The following is a 5769-nucleotide window of genomic DNA, read 5'->3' on the forward strand; positions in this document are numbered from 1 at the left end:
TACATTTTAAAGTAGCCTATTTTATATGTTTCATTATAGAAAATTTAAATGAAGTTAAACCATATATCAACCTATGTATTGTTACCATGATTGTTTGAAATACATAATGCTTATATCAGTATAGAGATTAAATTGAAATGATATAGTAGATCTAAAAATCAGATTACAATTCTTAGACTAGGACTTTTTAAAATATTTTATTTATTATTGTTATTTTATGTGTATGCGTGTATTGCCTGCATGTAGGTAAGTGTACCTGTGTCATGCAATGCCCTCAGAGAACAGAAGAGGCTGTCAGCTGCCATGTGGGTGCTGGGATTCGAATCAGGTCTTCTACAAGAACAGTCAGTGTTCTTAACTGCTGAGTCATCTCTCCAGCCCCAGACTAGGGCTTTTTTTTAGTTTCAAACCAAGTTTGCTAAATATGTGAGACATAATAGAAGCTAGACTGACAAATTGGGTATAAAATTGGGATCTAAGGTCCAAATATTTAAAAAATAATACATGACATTTTATAGGAAAAGTTACATTATTTATTTGTGCAAATATTTCTTACAGAGAACTGTGTTGGTAACACATACAAAATGAGCAACAAAGAGCTGTGTTTTGGCAGAGTGCACAGAAGCCCTGTCCAAGGAGACAGCATTCTTGCCAATGACTCAATCATACCAGGTTCTCTGGCACCTGCACCTCTCTCATATCCCCATGCCAGTGAAGAGCTGGATCATAAGATTTTCCTGCCCTGCCACAGCAAACTTCTACACAGAATTTGGCTTCCAGTATAGACCTGCTTAAGGCAGAAGATTGTTTTGGCTAAGATCCTGTAAATAAGCACGTCCACATGATAGCTCTATTATTTTTTTGGAAACTGGTAAACTGGCCTCTGATTTTAGATTGTTTTTTGTGATGTATAATTTCAGTGCACACCCTGATGCGTAGTATGGGCCAAAAACCACTCACTGCCTAAGTGAATGAATAAGTAAGAATAAACAAATATATCCACATGCATTATCCCTGATAATAATGTAAATATTGTGTCCTGTCACCATGAAGAACAGGCTAAGTAAATTTTCATGTGATAAGACGACAGGTGAGGTTTCATGGCAGTCTGCCTAACCTCATGCAATGCCTCTTCCTAAAAGTTTAATAGATCATATCACTGTCTCTAAGAGGTACAACAGTACTTTCATATTTATTTCACAAATGGAGACTATAAATGCACTGAACATAGTTAATGATGGTGGATCGAAACCACGTATTAAAGTATTTTCTCTTCCAAAGCATAAAATTCAAGTATTTTTAGAGGGTTAAATCATTTTTATGTCAAACAAACAAACAAAAAAAAAACCAAGTAAACAAGTTAACGGAGGAATAAGAGAGGCAACAGTAAAGCAAAGCCAAATAGAACAGGTTTGGAACTGAAAGGCAGAAGAAAGAAGGTGAAATATTTAGAAAACAAAACAAAGCATCAAAATCTGTTCCCAGGGTCTTCACGGATACTCTACAAAACAGTGATGCTGCCTGCCCACCTTGGCAGAAGACTGAAGTTCAGTCCTCTGAAGAGGGTATCCCGGAGGATCTACGTGCTGGGAAACACCCAACACAGTTGAGACTGATGATCAAGATGCTAGAGCGAAACCAGTGCGATAGGACAGTCTTGTGAACAATGCAGAATCCGCAGCACTCCTTCCACAGCTGTCCCTAGAACTCTTCGGCCAATACTAAATCTTGTAAAAATCAGGAGACAAATATTTCTTTGGAGACTCTGACGAAGGCAAAAGAATATATAACCACAGTGGCATCAGGTGTTCCCAGTAAGATGCCTCCCTGCCCTGCTCAGCTAGCAAATCCATTCATTCAGTTATCATTATCTCATACTCGGATATGAGTGTACATGAGATTACTTTAACTTAATTGAAATAAATTTTCAAAAAACATAATTCCCCTCCTTCTGCATGCACAGCTCAATGACCTTTCAGAAGCATATACTGTGTCAACCACCACTAACACCATGATGTGAATAGTTCTATACCCTACACTGACAATTCAAGTTCTTGGCCACTACTGAGCTATCTTTTATCACCATAGTTTTACTTTTTGTATGACATCAGGTAAGTAGACTAAAATCATTTCAGCTTTCCGGTTTCTGTCTTCTTGTTAGCCTAGTGACTCTGCCATTCATCAATTTTGTATGCTTAGTAATTCTTGTAATTACCAGGTCATATTCTATTGCATTCTATTCAGTGATAGTAGAAATTTGGATTGTGTAGAGCTTTATAGATATTATGAATAATTTCATGATTTAGGAATAATTGCATATGCCTATCTGAAGTTTCACTTCTCCTGGACTGTAGGTGTTTCATGATGTATAATTTTACGATAAATTACTGAATTATTTTCAAAAGTGGAAGTGCCATTTCACATTTTCACTAGACATGGGTAGGAATTCCAGGTGCTTCAGGTCCTTGCCAACACTTAATATTGTCAGCCTTTAAATACCGGTTATTCCGCCAGTATGTAAAATGCCATAAAATTGTGGTTCAACCTGTATTAGTTTAAAAATCTATTTTTATTTTATTTATTTCTTTATTTAGATTTTGGTCTTTTTGAGACAGGGTCTCCCTGTAGCCTCAACTGGCTTGAAAAACACTATGTAGACCAGGCTGGCCTTGAACTTACACCTCTGCCTCCCAAGTGCTGAGGTTAAAGGTATGTACACCACACCTGGCAAGTTTGATAATTTTTAATGTGCACATTCTCATGAGATCATCATTATCAAAATATGCTATTTGGTAAAGATGATCTTATTTTATTTCCACATTTTTAATAATGTTTTTCAACTAGCAAAGACTTTTTTGAATTTTTATTGAGCTTTTGCAATTTTATACAACAGTTCTTAATCAAATTTAGACACCCCCTCTCATCCATGACCCACCATTCCTTCACCAGACCTCATGTATTCAATGCACGTTAAATCCCATCCAGTCAAGCATTTTTACCCAGATGTCCTTCAGTGTAAGTTCATCCACCAGAGTGTAGTCAGCCCAGTAGCAATCAGTCTCCAATAGTTCTCCATCTAAGATTGGACAGCCACGCATTTTTCTCGCCTCTAACCCATTTTTTAGTTGAGTTGGCATAGGTCCTGTGCTCGATGCCACCATTGCCACAGGTTCACATATGCAAGCTTCTAGTGGCCTGAAAGCCTCTGCTTCCCTGTGTTCATGAACCAGCCCTGGCTTCACGATCTTTCTGCCTTCCCTTCCTCAATGGTCCCTGAGGTGTGGGTGGGTGAGGTTCATTGTAAGTGTCACATCCAAGAACACATACTCTGCGGACTTATTTTCTTTAAAACTTGGCATGTTGTGGCCTTCTGTGTGCATTGCTCTCTGTTGCACAAGGAAACCTTACTAGTGAGAGTTGAAGGACACTTAATTTTCTCTCTACTTCTTGTTCTGCTGTGTTCAATGAGCCTTAGGTCTAGAGGTTCAACTATAGACGTGTCACCTAATACTGGCATCTCTCAGACGTATATTCTCTGTGTCTGACCAGTTGTGGAACTCTGCAATAATCTCCATCTGTTGCAAAAAGAAGTTTCCTTGATGAGTAGTGCACAGTATACGTGTCTATAAATATAAGGATTTACACCTAGCATATGGCAAGAAATTTCATTTGTCTAGAGTTATGAAAGAGATCGTGTTTTCTCTAGGATCTATGTTCTCTCTTGCCATGTGTGTTTGGTTGAGTCCACAGTGCCACTCATGAGTTCACTCCCACTGAGAAGCTCCGAATCCAATTATATAGTTGCTGATTGACCCCCAGCAGCAGTGCCACTACTGCACTGATAGAGGTAGTTTGCTGTGCAGGTTGTTGTAGTTATGAGGGTTTAAGACAGCTAGCAAACATTTTAAGTTTTTGTAAATCTAAGTACTAAAACTCTTTGTATGCATTTAGGATGTTTTGTGTTGCAGTAAATATTTAGCTCACTTAATATCCAAAGGTTGTTTCTTTGTTTTTGTATTTTTTTTTTCAGAATTTTAGCTGTTCCATTAATCGTAAGATGTATTATTTAATGTTTTATTTCCTTTTATTTTTTTATGTGTATGTATACATTGTTGTATGTACATACATGCATCCATGTAATGCAATGCCTGTGGAGGTCAGAAGATGGTGTTGCATTCCCTAGGAACTGGAGTCATGTGCTGTTGTTAGTTGCTATGTGGTTGGATGCTGGGAAACAAACCAGGGTCTTCTGTAAGATCAGCCACTGCTCTTAACTGCTGAGCCGTCTGTCCAGCCCAAACATGATGTATTTAAAGTTAGTTTTCTGATGATATTTGAATTGAAGATTTCCTTCTGTATTCTACAACATGTACTGTTTTTCCATAAATTCACAAATTCCATAAATTCAATATTTAATAACATAGATCTATTTGCTACTCATTTTCTTTACTTTTTAAATAGTGTCTTCTGAGAAATCTGAAGACTACCTGAGGAGGCTGATTTGATTGGCACTAAGCTGTTCGTATCATTTCCTTGTAAATTCCATAGACTCCATTACTGGCAATTCCTCTTTTTGGTGCATTAGATAGAAAATTGATCCATCTTTCTGGGTACAGAGTTCTTAAATTACATAATTTTGTTTCAACATATGGTTTCTTCTGAAATGTGTTGTTTAATCCCAGCAGTTGAGAAAAGGAGATGGGAGGGACAAGCGGATCAAGAGTTCATGGCCATTTGTAGCTACATAAAGAGTCTCAGACAATGTTGGCTTGTAGGAAACCTGTCTCAGAAAAAAACAAAAAAAAAAGTGTAAGTATCAGTGTAGATTTTTTCAGTTGTTTCCAGTGAAGTTATTTGAGTTTTCTTCTAAAATTATTGCTTAATTACCTTGTTCTCACAGAACATACTTTTAATAAATTCAAGATTTGGAATGTACTGAAATTTATCCCGTGAGTCAGAATACAAGTTGTCTCATGACTGTCACTGGCACACTTGAAAAATGTTTACCCTTCTCATTTTGAATAAGTATTTCCAATTAGGAGAATTTGATTTATTTTACTGGTGAATATTCTGTAATTTATCAATTATATTAATTATTTACTTATTTACATGGTTTTCCAGCTTTTTCGTGTGTGTGTGTGTGTGTGTATTTGTGTGTGTGTGTGTGTGTGTGTGTTTATATGTAGGTATTTTTGTCCTCTTTTCAATTTTGTTGATTTCCATGCCCCATCTTCCAGTTCACAGAATGTTTCCTTAGCTATTTTAAGTGTCATAAAAATAGCATTAAAGGGATTTATTTCATCTGTGACATCTTGATTTCTGATTCTGAAATTTGCTTTGGAAGTTTTATAAAGATTTCTGACTGTCTACTCATAGTCGCAGTTGTCTGTGTAGAATTTTACCTTTTATTATTTCACCTTATTTATCACATTAGCGATACTTATTTCTTATACTTAGTGATACCATATTAAAATCTCAACCTAACGTTTCAACCGCTTAGCTTGTCATAGGGTCTACTTTGTTGTCTATTTTAAATTTTATTTTTTAATCATTTTTAGCCATGTGTTTTACTCCAGTATTTTTCTTTTATCAACCTCGTAATCATTATTGAAAGACAATGATTTTATAAAATATAATAGTAGGCATTGAAGAAAATAATATTTGTCCGTTGAAATATGTACAAATATTTGGGGGGGGGCTTTGAATTTTGTTTCCTTTGGGTTCTGTTTGTATTTTTATGCTGTTAGTGCAGGGAGAAGGCATCAGTAT

The sequence above is a fragment of the Nannospalax galili genome, unplaced genomic scaffold, assembly GCF_000622305.1.
Source record: "Nannospalax galili isolate Female #2095 unplaced genomic scaffold, S.galili_v1.0 scaffold370, whole genome shotgun sequence".
In the NCBI taxonomy this organism is placed as follows: Eukaryota; Metazoa; Chordata; class Mammalia; order Rodentia; family Spalacidae; genus Nannospalax; species Nannospalax galili.